We start from the raw sequence: 27,536 nt of genomic DNA on the forward strand, positions 1-27,536 counted from the left end.
AATATTACCTTAAGTTTTTTAAATATATAATTCATCATTACAAATCAAAAGAAAGAAAAATGCTTAGAATATACTTGAATGTACATATTATATTATGCATATTAAATCATGGATCAGTTCGTCTTCCCACAACCGAGATAAGCGAGCCCACCAAGGTTCTTCCCTCCATTCATTAATATTATATTATCAAAAAATTTACCACTGAATTCTAAATCAGGTAAAAGTCTAGTTGTTTTACAATTAATAATGATCGAAATGCAGCCAATACTTGTCCCACATCATTGGACAAGTCTCAATAATTCATGGCTATTCCCAATAAAAATAATTGTACAGGGCTCCCTGCCCAGAAGAAGGTAATCGCCTTTCGAAGAAGGAATTTTACTACAACTACCCAAGAAACAATTCAAAACTTTAGAAGGGTAATTGTTCGCTTGTTAGCCGAGCAATTATAACCAAAAGGAATAAACTACAACTAGCTTCGCTCAAAAGATATTAATAGGCCATTATTATAATTTACTCACGGTAATTGTAATTATTTCAAAAGTGGGCTTAAACGAGAGCGATTATGAATATTGATATGAGTAAACATTAAAAGAAAGAAAAACCTGAGAGGCAGTAGCTGAAACAAAAAATTTTCAAATAGTCTATAAAAATGCCATAACACGTACTAAAGTATTGATTAGAAATGACCTACAGTTGCTTTAAAAATATGCATCCATTGTTATCGTTTTTTTTGTGTACTATCAATTGAACTTTCAAATGTTAATACAAATTTTGAATACCTAAATAAAGACAATAACTTCTATTCTTCTTCCTACGGGAAAAAAACAATGGTTATCTGTTTTTGTTATTATATCTCGGAAATATATTCGGTTCTTAGCAGTGCGTGATGTGATACTGAGGAGCAGAACGCTAAAAATGACAAGACCTTGACTTGAACTCCCGTGCGGTTGTCAAGAACGAAAAACTATAATACATTAGCTCCATAGTAGCTCCTAAAATGACAGGCAACATTTTTCTCAGTTAAACATCACTTACGTAAAACGTAGTATCTTACGATCGGGAACTACTATTTGACCGGGGTAATGTGCGTATCAAATTAATTTAAAAGGTACCTAAAGGTTTTCAACCTTGCAAAGGAGATTTATCTAACAAAACTTCTAAAAATTGTCGAAGTAAGAATGTCGTTGGAATACTTATAAAGTGAGGCAACTTTGGTGAAATCTTCGAAAATTTTGATTGATGTCCTTGCAGGAACCACAATTGATTATTAAAAAAAAATGGGTATTAACATTTGTTATTCTTTGAGCGGCTACGGTGTATTCGGAAGCGCTGATTTTTCAACAAAAATGTTTTCCTGTTGGGAAACTTCAGGTAGTTAATAAAATAAAGGTCATATTTATGTTCTACTGACGGTAAATTGGAGAAATTTTATGTTTTAAGAAAAACCTGATTTCAGACTAAAATTACAAAAATGTCAATCTCTCAGGAAAGAGTCAAGACAGAAACCTCGTTCTAGTGGCACTGAACTTGGTTTTATTTAGTGAATCCACCATGATAGTATTTTTTTAAACCCTGCAAAACTTTGTAAAATTAAAAGGCATCTTCGATTTCTACATCATATCATGTTTTCATTTCTGGCTAAGTATTTCACTTATTTTCAAAATAACCATTAAGAAAAAACGTCCCATAATATACCACATAAATACAGACAACTCTACATTTTATAATATACGTTTTGTTATCAGATTAAAGAAAGATTTTTGCATTAAAACAATTTAATAAATATCCCACTTATACTTTTCTTTCTCTGATTATCACAAGAGATAGAAAGAAATTTTATAATAAGCATATTGTCAGAAATTTATAAAAAAGAATTTGAAGAGTTTACATTTCTGATTAAGTACTTCGCATATCTTCAAGATAGCCTTTAAACAAAAATACGACTTATATAATTCATAACTAGGTAATGTTACTACAAAAAATAGAGCCACATTTTATATCATTAATTTATATATATAAGTTATCGGATATTATCAGATTGCAATGCTAAGATGCAGGTGGCATTCTCAGAATTGCAATCAGCACTCTCTCCCACCAGGGAAACGTAATTGTTTATAATTTAAAATGTAAGAACATTCCTTGCCTAGAAACCAGTGAAGTCACATCATTGTAATTGGTAAACTTAATTATTCTTTGTCAACTGTATTTCGCAAATAAAGTTTTTAAAAAGGAATCAACCAGCGAAGTTGACTTAATTGGCGCAGTCGGTAGGACAGCACGGTCTTCAAGAGAACATTGAACACCACCGTCTTAACGGTTAAATTGCTGTCGGAACTTCAGGCTACAAGAAGAAGGAAATACTGGAACGTCCAAGGAAAGAAAAGGAAAAGGACATGGTATACCTTGCTTCACTGTAAGTCGGAAAATCAATTTATATTTTTACTATTTTAACAATTTATCAAATAGCATTAACATATACTTTGCAATAGGTATAAACACATGTGTTGATAAAATTGTTACATATAAAAACTTTAATACTGTAAACATTAAAAACATTAACTTAACACTTTGAAGTGCACAAAAAATTTTTTTTTTNAATATACTAAAAACTATTAACATGTATCGTTTGTTATTTTGGTAGCATCAATGGACCAGTACAAATTTATATATATATATATATAAAGGTCAATTTCCAAAGCCAATTTAGCAAGTTAGAAATGATTTCAAACGTTGCATTTCTGATTACATCACCTATTTTCAAGACACCATGAAATAAAATTCTCATTCTATATATTTTATCCCTAAACAAGAGGAGTTCCTTGGCTCTATATAGGGAGTATATAGACTACCCGGCATAAACATTGTACTTCAGCAATGCTGAGAATTTATCCCCTATTCCGATTTACGGAGAAAACACGGCGGTTTTATTATATATCGTACTGATAGTTATATTTCATTTTGAGTTCTATAGTGTTTACAATGTAGTAAACATATTTATTAGCGTGAACGTGTGAGTGTGAGATTGCCGATGGTTAGGGATGGTGAAGGGGGTGAAGAAGAAATATCGACTAATCCACAACCCAGTTGAGTGAATGTATATAATTACAAAAGAATTATTGAGTGAGAATGTGAGTGAGACTAGGTTAAAAACTGCATGCGATGGGGGTTGAAATGACCCAGCTTTTGACAGCCCCTGAAACACAATTTCGGCAGCAGAACAGATAAAATAGACGAATATAAAGAAAAATTTTGTTCTTCCCACCCCGGTATGGATATTCGTCTGTGCATATTCAAGAAAAATCTAATTGTGAGATTTCTTCATGTGGTTCACTGGGTGAATCTGCAATTCGTTGCTAATCATTTTGGCCAGCTTAGCTTGCTTAGTTGATCTGTAAGATGGGTTTCGGCATTTTCTGTATCACACAGACACACTGAAGATGGTTAAATGCCGAACGCGTCTGACGTAACGATCCTATGAGGAAAGGTAAACCCAAATGATCAGTAATTACTAAATTATAAATAAAACTCTAATTTGTCTATTATTCTCTGGTTAGGTAGGCATTCAATAATGAACATAAGACAATTTTTAGTATTAATTAGCTCTTTTTAACGTATAAAACATCATATACTCCCAAGAGGAATTATGAGAACCTTCGCCATTACGAACCTGTTTCCAAAATTTTCTCCTTTTTTTTAATAAGCCTATGTCGTATAGCATGTATTCCCGACTAATGAAAAACCCCATATTTTATCCGTGTATTATATATAAACGTGTTTTGTCAAATTATATACAAATCTTAAACTCTTTCAAACAAACTGCATATTTAAGACTTCAAGTCCTAGAGTGCACCTAGAGGTTCATTCTCAACATTCCAAACTTGAGTTTGTCTTATTCGATAAATATCCAAAACGTATGGTACATTTTTATAATTTCACTTATTGAAAATCGACGAAAACGTGTCTGAAAAGAAACGGCGAGAATAGGCGGGCTAGTATCATCGGAGATGAACAATCTGTGGGATCCATTGTTAAAAACATCATACCACCCGATGTCAATGTTATTCCAGGATAAATATGATAGCAATGTTTATCAATAAAGATAACTTTACAAAATCAACAAAATTATCCACTTTCCCTACACAAATACGTTGGACATCATCTTAAATCATATGGATTATGACATATATATATTATGTCAAATGCTCCAAATAAAAGTTAATATATCATCATTCATTGTAACATATTTGAAGTATATCACGACATACATAATACGCCACAACTTGTAAAGAAAACACGATTTCCCATTTTTCTCGGCCGTTGTTTGTCTACTACGTTTTCCAAGTTCGAAATTAATTTTAAAGTTGAAAAAATTACAATCAATTGACATTCAAGGTTCTTCGAGTGATAATTTTAATTGGGTGTGTGTAAATTTTACAATGTTGGTCGGAAGAAGCTCAAGGACGGCTCTGAGTATCAAGGACATACAGCTTTTGGGACGAAGCCACTCTGACCTTACCTTCCCTGGGAGTAGAAACTTACAATTCACAACGACCGAGAAAAAAGATTCCCAAAGTGGCTGAAGTCGCTACAAGGTGACACTCGACTCTAGATAATTCGAAACCCAACGGACCACAAAAATAATTGGATTTATCAAGATGTTCAAATTATTAAGAGAAAAGAAAATTAAACTATTAAGTTGATATGTATATTTAAAAATTAGTATTTGAATTGTACATAGATAAAACATCATCAAAAATAAATAAAAAAGATGAATTAGATCAACTATAAAATTTAACATTGTTATGCATTATTTAAAAAAATTCGTGAAGCGGTTTTCGTTGAAATGTAGCCTGTATAAATCATTTTCCAAAGCGACCAAGGCTGAGAACACATTGACAAACTAGAGAACATTCGAAAAAACTTAAGGCTACAAGGAAGTAAACAATACGTGGAAAGTTAGAGGGATATTGCAAACAAGAATTCGAATTATAAAAAGGGAAATTGGTTCATTTGGACTTATAGAATATTCGTTCTCCCTTTGTTACGAAAGTATGTCATATCACCGAGTGTACCAAAATACAGTAGAATTTTTCGATTTAACAAAGTTACTGCAGAGGAGATCATATTATCAAGAAATTCGAATGATCAAGTTTCGAATTAACAAGACTGTACTTTAAAACTGTTTTTTGAAGAGTATTTCAAATCAAATTCAAATAAGGCTGTCAGGTAGATATGTATTTTTTTATTTTTTTTATCTAAAATTTTCTAGCATTGTATAAATTCATTTTTTATCTAAAATTTTTACCATTGTATAAATTCATTTTTTTAATCTAAAATTTTCTAGCATTGTATAAATTCATTTTTTTCACATCCTACATGTATTTGTAAAATTCAAACAATGTTAATAAATCCCAGGCCCTGAAGATGATCTCAATAAAGATCGAAACGTCGGCACGATAAAGAAAATGTTTTTCTAAAACCTAAGTCACAACAGACCGCATCTCACGAACTCTGAATAATCATTTTTTAAAGAAGTGTTTGTTTAAAATAATCTCAATTTTAAATAACTAATACAGCGAAAACCTTATTCTAACTAAGCATCTGATTGTATTGTATATAACTAAAAATGAAGAAATTCTAATAGTTCCTACCTACCGTTTTTTGCCCGTCAATTTACTATAATAGTGAAAAAACATATATTTTGACGACAATTATTTATTTATAATAATAATGTTCTTTACAGTACTGACTCCAAATTGATCTGAAATAACCGTTGAAAGTATTTTTTTTTTTTTTTAAATAAATATTTCACGGACAATATATTTTGTAAATAAATTACGCTTAATGATTTAAACTTGGCTTCTTCCATGCCGGATTATTTCGAACGTAATTTATCTTTTGCTTTCTTCATTCTCTTCTTTTTTTTAACACTAGCAGACGGGAGAAAAAAATTAATCCGGGATATAACACGTGGACGACATATTCGGCACAACGTGTATCTCAATAGAAACAAAAACCCCTTAAGGTTTTAACACACTTACATAACACACGGGTTACACAATTTACAAAGGCCTTTAAACGCGGAAATTTTAGAGCATCATCTTTATCTCGTATTAGGGAAAAATGATTTCCCGCCAGGTAATAAATGATTAATTTCAACGATACGTTTCTACTTGGTTCATGGTTTTCTCAGAAACGTCTGCTTTTACACCTTAATAATCACGAATCTCATTAATTTCCCATTTGTACCTTAATTGTTTATAATTAATACCAAATTGATAATCAATGCTTAAATCATGTAGTGTTTTTATCACGAATGAACAATACAACCTTATGTGGGATTAAAATATCATGTATATTTTTCATTAAGCACTGATTAATATGGTCTTTTTACTTAACAAAAACGTGGCTAAAACGACCTATTGGTCAACTTCTCGACAAGAATTTCGCTCCGAGTGCGAGGGCTATTCTATTATCTTAGAAGTAAAAATAATATAAAGTCCTTGAAGCGGGGATTCATCTTTAGATGTAGTCGAGGTAATCTTAGATAAAGGAGATGAATTGTACAAGTTAGAAATGGTCTGGGCCGACTAGTAGATCAAATCCGAGGCTTCTTCAAGGGTAAATAATGTTCAAAAGCGTCGTCCCGCATTTTTCTATATCGTTCTTACTCTCTCTTACTCTCACTCGCTCCCTCTCTCTCCCCCTATCTTTCCTTCTATGGGAAAATTTTTACAAAGATCTATAAAAAAACGTTCTAGGCCATTGTAACGATACCGACATCAATAATAAGAAAGATAAAAGAGATAAATAAATTTTTAATTTAATAAACAATTTCAGGAGGGAATTAAGAAAAGTTCAAGTAATTACCGATATTTAACTATCTTTGTTATTGTCATTTCCAAAGAAGACGATTTTGTCAAAAAAAAATCCGCATAATTTTCCAAAAATATATTATGAGTTAACAAAACTTTTTGTTAAATAATCGTCAGGAAAAAGAAATTATCCTACTTTTTGGATCATAGCGACAAATTTTATTTAGATGGTTGGTTGAAAATAGAAAACCAAGTGTTCCACCTCAATGAGTCATTTTTTTGTGCAAATAAACTTTTAAAAGTAGAGGTACATAAGACTGGCAGTACATCCTTCTAGCCAATAGTTTAATCAAAATCGGGTGGTATACGGAGCCCGAAACGGACGTAATAAATTAATGGTTTTTAGGTCATCGAACAATAGGTTTCTCTTTTCCAACTAAATATCAAAATTAGAAAACAGTGGAAGATAAAAGAAAATTAATTTTTTATTTTAGAACCTGAGAAAACGTGTACAATTTCATCGAAACTTGGTTCAAAGTCTACTAAGTCCATCAGGATAAAGTCGTAATTAGTCAATACATTTGCAAATCCACATAATTACACGTTTCGTTCAAAACTGCTAGAAAATCTTCGAAATTCGCCGGAAGTTTTGTTAAATAAGTTAAATGTACCAGTTAATAAGAACACAAAAAACTGTGTATTAAATATTGAGTGTACTTTTGAAAAGAATAACTCTTATAAATCAAGTTAACAGATAGAAAAAACATACATTCTTCAGTACATTCTGGCTTAATTGTTGAACATGTTCAAAACAAAATTGGATAATCATTTTAAAATTTAAAAAAAACCGACCTCGCTTTCTAATCAAGTCATAAATAATACATGTTTACACTCTGAATGTATAAGATAAAAATCGAAATACAATGTTTTTATATAGCTTACCAATCAATTAAAATATTAATTATTTTGTAAAATTCACTAATTTCTTCAAATCTGTTGACAGAAAAGACACAAGGTTTGATAAAGATCCAAAAATAAATTTGTTATCATAAAATAGTTTTGGATTTGATTGTCTAATTAAACCTAAAACCTTCCCTAAAACTTCCACTATCGTTTAATTCAATTTGCATTTGGTTCAATCCCGTTCTACTTCCCATCGGTTTAATAAATACAACAGACCTGTTTAAATCCCTTGAGAAAATAGAATATTTTGTATTTTCCTTTTCTTTTTAAATAGAAATACAAGAATATGGATAATTAGGGTACTAGGGTCGACTATGATCAATATAAAATTAAATACCAAAAAAGAAACTAAATAAAGAAGATATAAATAAAAAACTAAAATCGTAGTATGATCATTTACATACAAAAAATAAGGCTATTTGAAAATTAATTAATCTTTTTATGCAAGGTTTGTGGTTGAAATGAAATAACGCCACGAGCGGGATTCGAACCCACGACCTTCGAATAAGTACGCCGCTGGTCTACCACTTGAGGTATCGTGACGTTTCATTTCAACCAAAAACCTTACATAAAAAGATTAATTAAATTAAAAGAAGTAATTTGGTCAATAGACTACTAAATATAATGGATCTATTTTAAAATTTTGACATAAAATTTCTAATTTTTCAACAACCACAGTGAAAAATACAGCCGAATAAGCTTATTTGGCGATGAGAGTAGATAAAAGTGTCACAAGTGAACAATATTCAATATATAATAAATGACGTGTGAATGAATATTTTAAGTGAATTAACACACGCCAATTTTTTCATGTTTGCTTTGTCACCAGTTCATTGAATTGGGACATGTGAATTTAAATATCCCGATTTTTAAAAATTAATAATAAGGAAGGAAAAACGTTTCTAAAGCCTACTTCAAATTCAATTAATGCGATAGTAGAACGTTAATTCGATTATATGTAAAAAAGAGGCCGGACAGTACAGAAAACTGGCTGATTTTAACCCCTTGTTTCCACATGATCGTGACAAAGGTATATTTAGACTTTAAAGACCCAAAGGCAATATAATACCACTGTAATTTGTTTGCTCTCTGATATCCTGTGTGTCGCATAAACATTAAAAGATTAGATACCGTAGGACCGATGGTTTTATTCGTATCAGGTCAACTTAGGGATGGAAAAAAAACCACAAGAGTGGTACCGTTCAGATCACTACCGAACAATATAAAAAGATGGGTACCTATTAATTGGTTCGAGAGGTTTTTTTTAATTGTGAGATATGGATCTGCGTGGAGTAACCAATCTAGTAGAAATCCCGGTGTCGGACTGATATCGCTTAATAACATCACCTTCCTTTCTTGTGATTAATGGCAATCAGATACCACCGACCTACGTCTGTTTGCAAGGAGAAAACAATGACGAGAATCCTCAAAAAGTCTGTGTAAGTACGCAAAAGACGAATTTCAATAACAGTTACATGAATGTATGAAATTACAGTCAGGAAATAAAAGAAAGGATTCGATTCTTTTAAAAAAGCATTAAGGTAGAAAATTTTTGATGTGTAATAATAACCATATAAGTTCAAATGAAATCATTGAAACTAATGTATTTTAAGAAAACGAAGATTAAAACCGTTGTTCGTTATGTGATTTATTGTAATAAACGAAACCAAGAAGAAGCACGAAAAATCCTGAAAGGCACAAGAGGAGAGCACAATACCAAAAACTATACACAGCTGTTACATAACAAATAATAAAAGAAACATTTTTTGTTAATTACTACGAGACCTCGTGTCCATTTTGAACTCTAAGTAAGATCCAACATTAAAATAATGTACACACATACACTTACATATAAACTGAACCTGTCCCAGGCTTAAGCAACTGCGATAATTTAAAAATTCCGAAGTACAATAATTTTTGTGACTATTTTCATAATAATGAAGTTCAGAAACAGAAGTTAAAAACGTAAATGTTACACCCCCTATGGATTTTACAACGCTGAAATCAAACCGAAGGGTTATATTCGTTTTATTGTTATTATATTCGATTATTATCTATGTTTGTGCGAGGTAATTCTCTTTTAAAAAAATGTTATTTATTTTTATGTGATATGCAACTTTGTCGCTTGTGCGACAGTACAAACTCATATTTTTGAAATTAATATTGAAGAAAAAATATTAGAGGAAAATTTGACGCAGGTTTGTTGAAAATTGAAGTATCATTTTAACTTCTTGGGAAATTGGTAATCACATACCGTCCAAGATTTTTAGAAAATTCAATTACAACCTGTTCAGGTAGAAACAAAAAGTTTTCGTTAAAAAATATAAAATATATGTTTTAGCACAAATACTATTCTAATGTTCGTGGCCACATAGCTGAAAGTCGAAAAAAAAACGTTTCAATTTTCTTGTAAAGCCGATTCTTTTTTTTTTTTAAATCTTGATACAAACGTTTGCAGATCGAATGAGAATTAATAACAACCATTAAATAAATTAGAAAATTATAGTTTCAATTGGAAGAATTTGTTGGTGTGTGCGTGTGTTTTTTTCTCACAACAGTACTCCTATTACGAGGAAATTTATTTATTAAACTAACACGTGCCACATAAAGTATAACATGTCTTAATATACAAATGTAATAAACAGTGCAGAAAAAATATTTGTGCGTTAAAATTTAAAAAAGTATTATTTTAATAACGAAAATAATATGAATATATACAAAATTATTAATAATCAAGATAATAAAATATAACAAAATGAAATGAACAGTAAATTTGCAACGCTATTAGATTTTATTAATGACTTAATTTTAAATAACACATAAAACTGCAAAATGAAATAAGTATTTTCGATTAATTAAAATACTTCAAATAGGATTTTTGATAGAAATTGTTTAAAAGGTGCTAATATTTCTTGTAAAATTAATATATGTCTTAATATTGGACATTCATATCCTGTTGTAATTTTATGCAGTATTAAGTCACGTCGGTAAGATCGGAACAGTGGTCAGTGTATATTAAATGCTCCCAAGTTTGGTCAGTTAGTAATGAGATGGTTGTCCTCTTAGTATCTGATTTAGCTTGCAGTCCATCTTTAAATTGTCTAGCTTCTTCCTGTAATGTATTGTCGGAAAGTATCTCTTTCCCTCCCTGCCTTTAGTGCCGTTTTACCACTGCTCTTCCCATTTCTTCTCAGTCAATTCTTTCATTCTCTTCTCAACGTAAGAATGTGGAGCAGCCCTATAGTTCGCAACTGCATTTTCATCTACAGCTGCCTCCTTCGCCATCTCATTACCAACGGTCTCTTCGTGCGCCTTGATCCATACAATTTGTTTGTATGTTTTTTTGTGTTTGTGTGTGTGGGCGTGTGCGTGTGCGTGCGTGCGTGCTGAACAGGTATGAAGAATAAGAACGCCAAACTGTTATTCTAATGTGGTAGAATGGTGGTCATGACGACGTATTATTTGAAGAGAATCTCTTGTTGCACAATTTTGAATTGTAATTTAAATCAATATATAATTAATCAGTTTCATATTAAATGGAATGAACATATTAATTGCATAGGCGTGTATATATTCAACTAAATTAGCTATAATTATCGCGTGCACAATCCAGTAAGCAAATTATGAATTTTATTATTGCTATTCTCATCGACTATATTTTATGAGATTTTCCTCTAAAGATGCGATGTGATGAGCCCGCTGGTCTTCTGACAGACTAAAACGGCGAGGATGTGCGGACCAAATCGATCTTAAACGACCACGTTATAGATAATATTTTTTAATAGTTAAGACATAGCAATTTGTTTGTCCAACGGATTCACTATATATATAAGGAAATAAAAATTAATAAATCTGCGAATTTAAGGATGGCCGGCATATTGACCCTACTTAGGCCTATTGCGACACCAATGGATTCCCCAGTCGATAACACATCTAATTGACGATAAAAAGTCAGAAAGATTAAGAAATCTATTGAGGAAATTGACGTTTATTGTTTATTGGAAGGGGACGGAATGAGGGAAGGGGATAAAATGTTATTGTCGATAGGGCGCCGGACAAATATTCCGAAGAGATGCAACCGAACCCACCCCCCTTTCTTCTGCCCCCTGAATCCATAACCGTAAATTCGATGGAGAGGGCCCAAGGAGAGTTAAAAAGTGGACGTAACGGCCTTTAGCACAGCCTACTTCAAATGTAAATTAATGCTAAAGGTCGAGGAGCTGTGAGAATTATCACGACTAAGCATTAAACCTAATGGCAACACTAAGCGCACCCGAAAGACGGAGATATTTCAATTGCTCCGTTATTACCAGTCCTATAATTACTGAAAAAAGGTCGCATTTCCTTGCCCTGAAAAGTGTTCTTTTTTATCATTTCACGTATTCTTTGAGTCTATTTATATTTAAGCATTTTAACATAATACCTATCCAATGCATATAATCGAGACGAAGAATTCTTTTGACATAGCTTTTTAGTTAACAATGGGTATTTTCTCCACTCTTGTATATATTTGTTATACAATTGTGCTTGTAATTTTGTATACATTACACTGCTCATTGTTACTTGTTACCTACTTGAAGGTAGTTGTAATGTACCACAAATTTAAAAAAAAAATTAAAAGTGGAAGTACTTATGAAAGCATTTACATACCTATTGGTGGTATTATCGGAATATTGCTATTTAAATGATTTGCAAGTAAATGTTTCCAAAATTAGCATTAGTACTCTAAAGATCACCAAAATGCAAACTTAGTTTTATTTTGAACGAAACCACGTGAATTATGTAAGTTCGTATTTAAGAATTCCATTTAGTTGTACGCGTAAATTCAACAAGGCAACAAAAAAACAGTATTCTAGACAAACGAACACGCGTTTTAAGGTGAACAGACAGTAGGTAAATCAAATTTTAGGTCAACCAAACAAAAGCTGTTTGATCCCATTGAGGCAACATCTGTGCGGTGCCGAATTATGGGCAATAGGTGACATTGGTAAACTTCACTAACTCCAAATATGGTTTTTTTAAACAGCTTTTTTAAACTTAAATTTCTGTATAAAGATATTAAAGCTGTAATAGAAGGAGGTTCTCTTTTAAGACATTTGATTATACGCTTAAAAATATTAGTTTGTCATGAACAAAAAATATATTTTCATGGTGGCTGGTTATACCAATTGCAAGATTTGTTGTCGCATCTACGTTGCAAATCTAGTTATTACTTATTGTTCTAATGCTGAACTGTTATTAAAAGACAAACATCAAATTATTGAAAAGAAGAAAAATCATGTTTATGTTTTACATCTTGAGTTATGTATAAATTCACAACATAATTCTTTTTTTCGAAAAATATCTTCATGTCTTTCAGAAAACGACTCGCTCGAAAATAAACTTATCGTGAAAGAAAAATTATAGGCTCAATTATGTTTTTCAGCAAATTCAGAATTAAGTTTTTACAACGAAGGGCCTTTGTATCTAATAAACCCTAAACAAATTTCCGATGAATTTATTCTGAACGAAGAGATTTAATTCTTATTTGACCCATTTAGAAATTTTTGAGGGAAAAATAGGCCGCTAAATACTACTTCATCGCCCTTATTAATAAATAGTCCATCTGGTTTGCAACCTGAGGACCAACTATTGTTACTTCTTAAACTTGGACATAAAAGCCAAATTTATGGCTTATTTTATATCAATTTTATTATAATTTTATTTTAAATATCAATTTTAATGTTGAAGTTAAGCTCATTAGGGTTATAAGGATAAAATTAAGAATTTGTTAATGAGAGAAATATTATGCATACGATGAATTTAAGACTTATATTTTAAAAAAAATTAAGGTGGAATATTGATTAAATAGACAAGTAGATATGATAATGAAATAATAAAGGATTAAATTAGAAATATATATATAATAAAAAGCGTGGTGCCCAAATGTAAGATTTAACACTGAAATAAGTTTCTTATCATGTATTTATTTACTTTGCCATTTGTTGCTGAATGCTAATAATTGCTTTTCCTTTTTACATCTGTGTTATCTATTTCGGAGTATCATGAGGTGAATTTGTTGCTTATTTATTTTTGTTTATTTGTTTCGTAATTTAAAAAATAATAATGTAATAGGGATTGTTCCATCCCCTTACATACACAATGTAACAATTGTGAAAATACAATAAACTATTGTGTGTCTATTCGATCTTGGACCAACATTGGAAGTTCATATTATTTAACTTCGATCCGCCCTGTTTTATGTGAGGATGACATATGACCTTTCGGTCTACACTTCTAAATAAATTCGACTGTCTGTTGAGCTGTCCTATCATATAAAGATACAGGAGGGGAATAGGCTTAACGCCAAATTAAACCAAAAATGATTACTCAAACAAATAAAAACAATTCTGTTTTATAAGAACGGTAGCTAGAGGCAGAAGGAAATTATTATCCATTCTAATTTTATAATCATGCAAAACGATTTAGGCACCATTTTGTTTTCCATTAAATTAATAAATGTAATACATAAAAAAACATATAAACCAAAAAAAGTTATATCAAGTCAAAAATATTGTTTTTTCTGGTTTCAATAATCATACAATATCAAAAAAGGGTTTAACGTATTTAATTTTATTTCTTTTCACTTTATTTCTAACCATCCCTAAACAGCTTGTTTCTTTCTTTTCCCAAAAAATATGTTATTTATGATTAATATTTTATGGCCAAAGAACATTTAAGCTCAACTAAAAACCACGACAGTCATAAAACACGCCGAACTAATGTTGAGTTAAATAAAACTGAAATTTTGTAAAAAGTAATTTTATCTTGTAAATCCGGGTTAATTAGTTCCAAACCATTAAGCAATATCAAAGTAATATGGTTTATCCAATAAACTTCACACGACCAGTTGGGCATACTCGACGAACTAATCTAATTTTCTGTCGGTTCGATTTTATTATTCAGGCTCTCTTGTTTATTTGTTAATCAGCCTGATATCCGATTTACGTTTTTTTTTTCTGCTATTCCACGGTAGACTAAACAAGAAAATTAAATCGTGCTGGTGAAGATATGTTAATGAAATCAAGAAAACAATGTTTTCGTTCGATTTTGTTCAACATTATATTTTTTATTAAATTGTTAGTCGATAGTTTTTTTTAAGAAAGGCAATCGAGCGACCTGGAATTTTTCTGTTTACCTTTATATTTTTCTTCTAGTGTTAGTCAAAATATACATTTTAAACTCGATTGGTCGATGTTTTTAATTAAATTGTATAATTGCTACCATATCAAACTTGGCAAAAGTCTTTTATTGCATCCAGTTACCTTTGTAGCAGTATACGAGTAATTAATGCAGGTTTGTTACAACCAAGCGAAGTTCGCTTTAGGACGAGCTATCGTTCTTCAATTCTGACAATGCAGTGCAGGTATCAGATTGGTTAAATTAAAGGACATTCTACACTGGGCATAATTTCCTCACACAAGTGGACCTTTGTGCCTGAGGTCATTAATCAACCTATTCAACAGGCTTTCAATAATGTCAATTAATTATTCAGAGATCATATTTTAAAAGCTTTAACTCAAGAAATACACGGATTTCGAAACGGGCAGTACTGGGTAGTTTGGAACCGATTTTTTTCATTGATCTAATAATCAAAACCAATGGTAAACTGGAAAAGTTACAAAGGTTTTCATTTTCAGTTAATTTTTCAGTTTTTCATATTAGTTTCCAAAGCTAAGTAATTTTGCTGGTTTTTTTTTTTTTTTAATAATTTAAAGGCTGAAACAAATAAAAACAAAATAACAAAATAGCCGAGTGGTTAGCTGGGTTTTTATTTTCCAAGGATATTAAGCACATATGATTTCATAATTTTAAACTACAACGTGAATTCTATGAAATAGTTTATGCAGGTTATGTATTTTCTAACAAACCACTGATTATCTCCAACAGACGGTTCTAATCCAAGCTTGAATTTTCTTTTTTTAAACAAAAAATATTTGTCTATCTTTCTATCTACTATCCAGTAGTAGCGGTCCATCCGTAGCTTTTAATTTGATTTATAAAAGGTCTTCAACTTGAATTTGATGGATATGGCGGATAGCGTGATAAGTCATTAAACTATTTAGTTTATGAATTTCTCAGCAGTTTTTGCCGGTTAAGGCGTGTGTCCAACATCAGCCGATTTTTATGCATATCCTAGGTAACACAGCTGTTAGAAGAGCAACAAGACTAATTTTCCTACAAAGGTTAAAGGTATATGGGATCTTTCCGCGTTTAATTTCAACCTTTTTTTCATGTACCAGTATGCCTAAAGTGCGAGATGACGCTGCAGGTTTCGAGACGAAACAACAGGATTGTTGTTACACGTCAAAATTGCTCGTTTGTTTATGAGATGGAATGTCAGCTTGGTATACTTACAGTATGGGCGGGGTAATGCGGTTCCTTGAGAAACCCATCATGGATAGGATTATACGCAGAAAAAGAAAGATGGAAAGCTAGCAAATGCGTAAGCCAAACCTTTTAATCCTACATCCAAGTAATTTGACTTGAATTTTTTGCTAAAAATATCTCTATGGTCGTATAATTTAAAAAAAATTCCTGTCAATTTCCTGTAAACGAATCAAAAACTACTTGCCAATATAAAACCGGTTACCAGTAATTAAATATGTAAGTTTAAAAAAAAATCCCATAGTGAATTTATATTATTCCATATCGTGCTCCACAGATTCCTTATTTATTTATGTATGCAAAAATGGTCACCGTTTACAGATCAAAGCATCTGGATCCGTGGCCTACTAATTTTACGTGAAATTGTCCCCGAAAAGTTTTTTTTATGGCCGTTCATTAAAAAATAATCTCATGTTAAACTAGTCATAAAAGACAAATTTCATACAAAATATAGTAATCGAAAATGAGCAGTAATAAAATTTGTAAATTTAAAACAAAAACGTTGAGAATTTATAAAAGATTATGCTCAATAGCTACCTTATTTATTTATCTGTGTAGAAAATTATCAGCATTAGATCAACTTGCCGAATATTTGGAATCCATAGCCAAGTAATTTTACTTGAAATCGACACTTTACGAAAAACAAAATTTATAGTTGTGCAATGAAAAATAATTAGTGCGAATCTCACGGCGAAGTAGTCACAAAACACAAAGTTCTTCCTAAATATAACAATTGAGAGTTACCGGTAATTAAACATATAAATGTTAAACAATCAGCGTAGAAAATGTATAAAAGATTATGCTCTATAGATTCCTTATTTATTTATTATGAAAAGAATGATCACGAAATGAACAAGGCAAAAATATTGATACCGTAGGCAAGTAATTTTACTTGAAATTGCCACATTACGAAAAAATTCTGATTATGAAATTTAAAAAATAATTAATCACAAAAGATAACGTTCTTCAAATTTTAATTAATTACCAGTTAATCAATTAAAGTTTAACTGTAATTAAATATGTAAATTTTTATTTTTCTATATATCGAAAATGATAGCCAACTCCGCTAGTTGATAAAGACAAAATTCTTTTCAAACATAACAATCGATTTTTACCAATAATTAAGTAAAAAATCATCAGAATTGACAGCTGAATTTTCCTTTACAAAAAAATTAAATCAGTACGCTATTTAGAACACGGATTCTATTGTAAATGAACTATTGAATAAATTATTTTAATAAGAAAAATTCTGTGACCGATTTATTAATAAAAATAATTAATGCGAATCTCGTGTTGAACTGTCACAAAACACAAATAATCGACAGTTACTAGTCAATTTTTTTTTAGTTTTATTTTAATGCTGTATTATTATTATTATTATTAAATCCATTATGTTTAGTCGTCTAATTGACCAAATTACTTCTTTCAATTAATTATTCTTTTTATGTAAGGTCTTGGTTGAGATGAAAAAGTTAGTGTCAGCAGTAATTATTATTATTAAGTATGTGATTTTTAGAACACAAATTCCATTGTAATTTCTTGTATTTCGTGTGGATCTGAATGTTGAATGATTTGAAAAAATCAATGTTCTTGCCAAATATAAAAGGTTCGGTTCGTGATAATTTAGCAAGGTGGGCGAGGCGAGTTTTACCGTTACTGCATCATTGCAGTTACCGTTAAGCGCTGCTTTTTAATTAAAGCCTGAACTTCTTTGGGCACAACTTAGACCGGCCTTGACCCCCACAACAAGTCATAGCCTTCCGCACGCGCATTCCACCCGTTGTTCCTCGAAATAGATCTTCAGGAGCTGGTTTTCTTTTCGCACTCTAATGGATGACAAGGCGTTTGTTGAAGGAGCTGCAGTGAAAATCTGGCTAACAATTTTGAAAGTGAATCTACGAATTCCACTTGGGGTTAAAAGGGAAGAAAATTAAGAATATATAATAGAAATTAACTGTTTGGCAGTAAAATCATTCCCATCGTCTGAACAAAAAATTGAAAAATGAATTGGTACACTAAATAAGGTTTGAACTATTATTAACAGGTAGAAAGTATTTAAGAACCAAAGGTCAGGAATTTCAAATAGAGAGTAAAAGTACCTTTCAATTTGCCCACAGCTGGTTTGCACAGTTCTGAAAAACATGCTTTTTCCCCACACGACTGTGAAACAAAAGCAGCAAAAACCACAAGAAACATCTCACCTCAGGCCACGTTGGACCGACGTGAAAAGAAATATTTCTCAAAAAACCATCGATTTTCTTTTCGATAAACTAATAGACTTGCGATGAAAAGGAGCTCTATTTCAACAACTCCGTAAAGAAATGCGTTATGCCTGAACAACCGGCTCTTCCTGTGCCAAGGCGAGAAAAGCTTTGCCAAAAAGGTCATGTGTGTTGGTGAATTTTCAAAGCAGTGATTCACTTTGTCATGGTCAAATTTCGGCACTCTACTTAAGAAAGTACGTGATGTTCTCACCTAGAAATTCTACATCGGTAATCCACAAAAATTTTCTACATGAATATTCTTGTGCAGTTATATATATCATACCATTTAGACCCCTTCAAAAATAAAATAAAAATTGAATTCCATCTTTTCCCATCTCTTCTTATTTACATCCATTCTAGTCCAGGGATCATTTCTGTGGTCAGACTTTGAAAATTCAAGGTGGATAAATTTCAACAATGCTATCTAAATAAATAAATGCGTTTTGTCGGAGCAACAAGCTCTTACTGTGCCAACGCGAGGAAAAACTGCCAAAAAGGTCATATCGTGAGATTTCTAGATTTTCAAAGTAGTCCTAATGGACAGAATTCGAGACTCCATTAAGCACAAATTTAAAAGTACAAGTTCTCGCCGAAAAATGTCTAGCTTTGGGTAAACCGCAAACATTTGCACCGGCAGTTTGACCACGCAAGGCCACACATTTCGCGTCATACCGCTTAAACAATTTACTCATTCGTATTCAAAACTCTCCCACATCCAGCGTGCAACAGCGATTCTTCTATCTTTCCGATTTTCAACTATTCCGACTTATTTATAACAATTTAACGAGTCAACTGTTCAGACATGAAGAAAAATTAAAAGCTGGTTGTATCTAGTTTATTATCCGTTAAGAATCATGCAAGATAGATTAAATCGACAAAAGGTTGAGATGGTTGAAAACAGTGATCTTAGATTTCGAGGAATAGGTTCCATTATTGCCAATACCTTATCACCAAACTTGAAATCTCACATTTTTTCCTTTATGAATAGATTTTGATGCTTGGTAAAAGTTTTTGTATATAATCAAAAATTCGACATACATTCCAAAATTATGATATGTGCTAATTTCTTAAATGGTGATATTATACGAATTTATTTTGTAGAAATTTCAGAAAAGCAATGTTGACTGTCTTTGTTTTGTATTTTTTATTTGTTTAAATTTCTCTGCATAATTTCAATATTTTAGCACTTAAAGAAAACGGGCAGAAGCTGCGAAACCAGATTTGTAAATTTTCAGCCAAAAGTCATTTATCAAAGGACCCTGTAATTCTGTAATTATTGTGTATAAATCAAATCGGTTAAAGAATTTTGCATTTATTATTGTGTCCAGAACGTTATTTCGCAAAAGCGTTACCGAGAGACCACAAACGTTTCTTGCTCATTGTCAGGTTTAAATAATTTGAAAAACATTCTGCGCCTCATGTACGATAAATTACGTACGTTGCACAACCTTACAGTTTTTATCTTCTTTTTTTTCGGATCGCAGCTTTTTGAAAATATTTTTATTTAAGAAGGCCGCGGTTGCGGGGCCGTTACGGCTTGTTTCTAGTACGCGCTAACGGGTTCGATTGCCCGCGCAGTTTTCAACGTTAAATGAAGTTGGTTTGACCCTTTGGCCACGACGTGAATCCCTGGAAAAAAATTCACGATTTCCGGCTCACCTATTTAACTTTATTCAAAAGAATCCAAACCAAAAGGTGAATCAATGTCAAGAAAGTCGATTAATGACGCAGATACAAACTGCAAAAGTCAGTCAATACATAAAGTTCAAAACTACAGAATCTTCCCGGTCTACCCGAAGAATCAACGTTTAAACAACGCAAGTAATAAGTTCGTAAATTTTATTAAATTGTTTTAATTAATTACACTTTCTATCTAATGCGAACCCACCCATGAAAATAACTTTTTCATCTCAACCAAGACCTTAAATAAAACGTATAATTAATTAAAATTATTAATATGAATGAATGCGACTATATGAATTTTATTAAATTTTATTCCTACATTGATTAGAGTAGGCTCTATTTTATCGAGACAATTTAAACTTAATTTGGCACTTCAAGACTTAAAAACACGCTCAACTTTGTTTTCTCACAATTTTCTCAATTTGTTAAGAATTATTTCCTTCAAAAATCTTTAATTTTTAAGTCTATAGGGAAAGATGGAAATATAGAAGGTCAGTTGTTTCACCTCCACTGACTCAAACTTATACCCTGAGGCAAAAGCTCCCACCTTCTATAGTTAATAATCTCTTAATTATGTACTTCCAATTTAATACTCCGCTAATTAGCTGCAAAAGGGTTATATTTAGTAATAATAAACAATCAATACTTACAGCTAATGAATGGTTAATAAACTTTGTACCTAAGAACATCTTATGGAAAGTCTGTTTTCATTATTGAATTTTGTTTGTTTGGCCTTTATAAAATCACAACATAAATTACGTAAAACTTCATTTTGTGTTAGGGTAATTTCAGTTTATAGTCGAATATTTACGATTATTATAGGTTTTTGTTTTTAGTAATGTCTGTAACGTGTGTGTATTGAGGTCAATTAAATACGAACAATCACAAATTGTGCGAATCGACGTTCACATTAAACAGACACAGTGTGACTGAGAGGATCTGTATTTAACACTAAGTCTATTTGTCTTCATTCAAACGAATTCTAAAAGAGACACCTCCCATTTACTTTGTGACATACACTAAAATGCTTTCACGAAATGAACTTATTCCGTGGGCCCTTAATCTGAGGGCGTTTGTGCTGAATTGCTTTATAAACTGTGTACTCTATCGCTTCATACCATTTCCAATTTCGTATGAGGTATTTCCAATCAGAAATCGCGTTCGGCGTATAGATTAAAACGGACAAATTCCTTCAGAAAATAGGTAAATTTCTTGTAACAGTTGACGTCGGGTGGTATGAGATTTGTTGGAAACCTTCCAGAGTGCGATCCCGGTCCGCCCATTCTCGCTTTATTAAAATGAAGCATATCAATAAATATGATCATCAGGGACGATCAAACTGTTCACAATTTCTTTGAATGGTTTTGTTAAAGAAAACTAATCATTTTCCAGACTTCTTAAATTGTTTTTTGGTTCGATGAAATTCATATTCAATTAATTAAGGTTTTGGTTGAGATAAAAATGTATTTTTTAAAATTAATGGTTAAAAAAATTTTATTTGGTCAAACGGACCACGAAACCTAATAAAATGTAATCAAATTTAAAGCCTACAGTAGCATTCAATAATTTATAATTGTATGACAGAAAGATACTTGTTCTAAAATCCAAAACAATTGTAATTAAAAATAATTACAGACATAGTTTTTTGTCTTTTGTACATGCTTTAACAATAATTATAATTGCTAAAATAATTTATACTTGAGTTTAACATTTTATTAAATCTATTATGTTTAGTGGTCTGATTGACCAAATTACTTCTTTCAATTAATTATCCTTTTTGTGTCAGGCCTTGGTTGAAATGAAAAGTTAGTGTCACGAGCGAGATTCGAACCCACCCATTCGAGCGGAAGGTCCAGTGTTCGAATCCCGCTCGTGACACTAACTTTTATCAAATATTAAAAGCAAATCTAATTTTATAGTTTGGTCGTTTCAGATCATTTTTATATGCCAATTCTTGCTCTTTTGATCTGACAGACGCGTTGCGACAATAATTGCAATTGTTAAATTAAATTAACCTTAATCTATCATTTCTGATCCCGTAATGAAGATTTCACAATTGGCTAACGATTATTTCCAAATCTCACATCGCTAATTTTCTCGGACATCGCTTTCAAAAATCACAAACATAAAAGCGGACTCTAGCGTTTCCGTTGATAAAAGTATGTGATATATTTTTAATTTTTAATGCTTGTTAACTAATGAATAAAATAGTAAAAAACTGAAGGTTTCTAATACTTCTACACCCTAAACTATTATAATTAATTTTATTATTGATTAGGTTGATTTGGGGAGTTGGTGACCAAGTGGATCGAAGTCACAACAGCTCAAGTGGTTAGAGCAGCGGCGTTATTGAGCCGAAGGTCGTGGGTTCCAATCTCGCTCGTGACACTAACTTTTTTCATTTCAACCAATAAATTACATAAAAAGATAAATTAATTGAACCAAGTTATTTGGTCAATCGGACCACGAAATATACTGGATTATAATTAATATTATATACTATATGTAATTATATATATCATCTTTAAGATCATGCATTTTTCTTTATTCTTAGAAAAATATTATATGAAGAATTTCGTGATTATTTAATATGGGTGTTGTTTAATTAATTTTCATATAAAAGCAGAGAGCCAGTAACAGGTCAAGATGTCGAATGGCTGCAAGCTGAAATATTTACGTGAAAGATCAGAAAAAGAAGTAAAAACGCGGAGAGGGCCGGCGAGGTACTCAGCGGTTTGTCAGCCCCTGAACTCTTCACATTATTATTGTAATATGATACCGTAAATAAGGACTTTTAGTATGTAGTTATATAAAGATTATCGATAAAAGAAATGAGTATAAGTATTATATTGTGAAATATCGTCCTGGGGTGTGCAAGGTGATCTACATATAAACAGCTCAAAAATTAATAGGGATATTGTTAATTTTGTAGTATTTACTTTCCCTACCACTTTTATCTTATCCCACTAAGGGGCACTCTCAACACCACACCCAATAATGACACATCTACACAGAAAACAAACACTTTGAGCACTGAAGATGACCTCAATAAAGATCGAAACGTTGGCACGGTAATGAAAATTTTTTTCTAAAACCTACGTCACACAAGACCGCACCTTACGATCTTCAAATAATCATTAACAAAATAACATATTTTAATTCCATAATTTTGTTTATTGGGCGCAATATTTTTTTAAACAATTAATACCGTATAATGTCCTTCGTTAACGAAAAGCTCTGTGCACCTGTTAGGCATACTGTTAATAAGTTCACTAATTTCGTGGTCCGCTTGACCAATTAATATATTACAATTAATTAGGGTTTTCAGTTGAGATAAAAAAGTCAATGGCACGAGCGGGAATCGAACCCACGATCTTCGGCTTGATACGCCGCTGCTCTACCACTTGAGCTATCGTGACCTCGATCCACCAACCGCACCTTTTGAATTTTCCCTCCTTTTTGCCATTTTGTTAATAAGGTTACTAATTTAATAATGAATTTCACTCCATAGATGTTGCAATGCTGCACTCAGTTGTTGCAGGTCAACTGGCTGCAAAGGGAGGTAGAAAAGCTTTCACTGTAACGCATCCCACATGTGCTCAAAGGGATGTCTGGAGACAATGGGGGAAGTGGCAGATGGAAAATTCCCTTGTTTTCTTAACAGTGTTGAACTCTGCCTCTATGAGGTCTAGCACTGTCATCCAGAAAACGAAAATCCAAGCCAATGAGATCCCTGGTTTGCGGGATATATTCCTCGATAATTTCTTGCACATAACAGATTGCGCTGAGGTTGGCTTCAACAACATGGAGTCCAGTTCTTCCTCCAAACTGCATTGAAGGGAGTATGAACTGGGGCATTGTACGCATCCCCTGTTCTCGGTAGATTCTTCGGGGCCTGTTATCACTAAACTGAAAAAAACGCGACTCATCAGTAAACATGGCAGCATTCCAATTGGTTCTCTTCTAGACGCTCGCTGCACCATATTCTCTTGAGTTGTTGCAAGTAGTCTCAAAGGAGCATGCCATGTGAGGCCAACTTGATAACTGCCTGCTAAAGATGTACTTCATTTAGGAACTGGCAAACACTATGGAAACGGTTCGGTCTTGAAGCAATGACAATATTTTTGTCCTCCCTTAACGTCGTAAGATCTACTACCAGGCTAAAGCCCGGGAGACTACGCTCTGGAAAACGCCTACTGACTCTGCGATATCCAATTGCCGGTGACCTCGATGACTCATTCTCACAATAAAATTGCAAACTTCTGGTTTAAGATGAGGTCTTTCCATGGTTAAATATAATACAACTGGATTAAAAATGGTGAAAAGACGAGAAAAGGTGTTTGTTTATAAAATGAATAATCTTCATGTTTACTATTCTTAACTAAATCCGTTATTAAAAATGAGGATTAGAATTGGTTTGTTTTGGGTTTGTATTTTCTTTTTCTTTTTTTTTTTTTTTTGTCAAACACAAGAATATATGGGTTAATTTAATTCAAATTAATAGAATAAGAATGAATTACAAATATCCCTATTCATTTTTGATCAGTTTAGTTTGGACTTTTTCTATGATTTTGATTATGGCTAGGGAGGAAACCTATTTATGAAAAAAGGGTATAGTAAAGAACCGACTGGAAACAACCAAAATAGACCACCACCCCACACTTCTAAAGAGAAAAAATCTCACAACTCATATTTGTTTGTAATTGTGGGTTCTTAACAATAGTCAAAAAATTGGTCCAATAAAAGATTAATTGTATACGCTTTGTTAGATAACGTTCGTCAAATCAGCAAGTCAAAATATTTGCGTTGACATCGAAAGACGATAATTAATAGGAATCTAACATAATTACACCATAATGAATATATTCTTCTTTTTTTTCTAGGAACACCTGCCGATAATCTCGTCGTGTTGGACGGAACACGCCCTCCTCGGCTCACGAGCTGTGATTAATAAGTTGAAGGACGGGCCGGTAGTGAATTATGATATTGGGGTCCTTGAAGATCCAGGCTCAGGATCAAATACCGCAGCGAGTCATGACTGCCGGGACCTTCTGGAAGAATCGGCCGATTTTTTAATTTACAGTTGGAAATTTCGTCCGGGGAGTCCTTTCTGGTTTCAACAGGACCGGGTCCGGCTGGCCGACAAACGAACAAGGACCAATTGCACAACCGAAAAAGCCGGTCGCCTATATTTTCGTTTTATAAAGTCGTCCGACGGTTAAATGTCTTTTGGTCTTCTTGGATAAACCGGAGAGAGTATCGTTCAACTCGACCAACTCCCGACTTCCCGGCCGTCGGGACGTCGGCAAAACAACCCGCCCGTCTTAGCGTGTTTCGTTATCGATTGTTTACAAACAAGAGTATGGGGTTGTAATAATTGGGGGAAATGAGATGGGATGAGAAAAGGCGATTGGAGGTAGTGGTGTGGAGGTGTATTTTATTGAATGGAAACCCGTCACCGTGGAGATGCTCTCTCGTTGGCATGGGAACCCCGACACAAACGTTCCCTCTACGTCACGGCGTAGGAGGCGCCCTATTTGGGCTTTCCTCGTTTTGACCCACTTACCTGACCCCTTCCCCTTTTAATTCCACGAGCCTCTCCTAATAATAAACCCATTGTTCAAACGGTCTGAGATCTATGAGTTCCCAACAGACGGATATAAAAAAAATGGACTGCACATGCAAATTTACATGAAGAACGGCAAGTCGACTATTTTGTCCTAAACCAGATGAACAGTGGATTCCCCAATCAAAATCAAATTATAACACCGCATAAATTTTATTTCACATAACGAATAGAAGACAACGAATTCCGAGGTCAAGCCCAGAAACCAAGGACAAGACACAGAAATCGTAAAAAAAAAAACTAATAAAATCTACCAAATTGGCCAATTCACTGTCTTATTAGATTGCATCACAAAAAATAAAATAAAGTTAAAATTCAAATCAACGGTTAGAAATGTGTTTTATTGACCTATTGTCTCATAATTTGTTAACGTCGTGAGGAGCGGTCAAGAATGAGATAGTTTCGAAAAACACCTTTTTCATTTTTTTTCCGACGTTTCGACCATTATTCGGGTCATCTCCGCGGCATAAAGTGTGCTATTCTTGTGGTATAATATTGGTGTTGTGTGAAAGTGTTGTGAAATGTGTGTTTCTTAGTCTTAGTCTTAGTGTTGTTTCATAATTTTCATTTATGTCCTGAAGATGACCCGAATAAAGGTCGAAACGTAGGCAAAAAAGAATAAGGTGTTTTTCTAAACTATTTCACTCTTGATCGCTCCTCACGACTTCAAGAAATGATTCAAATCAACACTTATAAAGTATTGTGTAATAACGGGCTAATAATATCATCTGAAACTACTCGTTACGCCCTATATTTGAACGAAGATTCCGGGTCGATTCTCCTGATAACTAAATTTAAAAGCAACTAAATAATACGAGATATACAACAAGCTCAGACAGAAATTAAAATAATGGTCAAATTGGCTTACAATTTACATTCCGAACAGTAACAGTCGATTACTTCGCCCAGTTGAACAGTAGATCCCCCTATCAAAATCAAACTGTAACGCCATATAAACATTGTTTCACATAACAAAGAGAAGACAGAAATAATCATTCCCAAGGTCAAGCCCAGAAACCCAGGAAAGACACACAAACCGTTAAAAAAAAATCTACCAATTTGACCAATTCATTGTCTAATTAGATTGCATCGCAAAAAATAAAGCTAAAATTCAAATCAAAACTTATGAAGTATGGTGTAATAATCGGCTAATAATATCATCTGAAACCTATCGTTACGCCCTCTATTTGAACGCAGATCACGGGTTAATTCTGAAGACAAAATATCGAAGATAATCAAATGGTACAATAAAATTATTTATCAATTTAAAAACAATTATATGGCACGATACAGACAGTTTCCAGGCTGAAATTTCAAAACTGTAGAACTGACGTACAAATTTACAAGTATTACACTCGTAGCCGGCAATTCCACCTGAAACAAGATGAACAACGTATCTCCTTACAAAAAATAACACGTAAATATAATGTTTCATATAAGGAATATTGAAATACAGAAGTAAAAACTCCGAGGTCAAGCCCAGAAACCTATTGTACATGACACCCAAGTGAAAGAAAGCAAGAAAAAAAGAATAAAAATCTGATTGTTCACTATATTATTAGATTGCATTGGGGAAAAACATAACTAAAAATGTATGAAAACTTATAAAGTATGGTGTAATAACCGGTGGACGGCTGATATCAGATATCTAAAATCATATTGAAACAACTCGCAATGCCTTATCAACAGGGATCTTAGCTGTGTATCCTACATATGTCATAACAAATCGAAAGAATTCAATTGGTAGAAGTATTT

The 27,536-nt window shown here is 32.5% G+C and overlaps 1 protein-coding gene and 1 long non-coding RNA gene across 4 annotated transcripts in view; one reads left to right on the plus strand and one right to left on the minus strand.

Moving 5' to 3' along the window:
- LOC106669476 (forkhead box protein O) overlaps positions 1–27,536 on the minus strand; it is a 163,831-nt gene that overhangs the window by 89,712 nt on the left and 46,583 nt on the right. The window lies entirely within an intron of this gene.
- On the plus strand, positions 2,012–26,101 carry LOC112127592. The gene is made up of 2 exons (XR_002910640.1): positions 2,012–2,416; positions 25,039–26,101. It is a non-coding gene; the product is annotated as an uncharacterized LOC112127592 (long non-coding RNA).

Source organism: Cimex lectularius, unplaced genomic scaffold (assembly GCF_000648675.2).
Source record: "Cimex lectularius strain Harlan isolate CLEC.00 unplaced genomic scaffold, Clec_2.1 scaffold113, whole genome shotgun sequence".
Lineage (NCBI taxonomy): Eukaryota > Metazoa > Arthropoda > Insecta > Hemiptera > Cimicidae > Cimex > Cimex lectularius.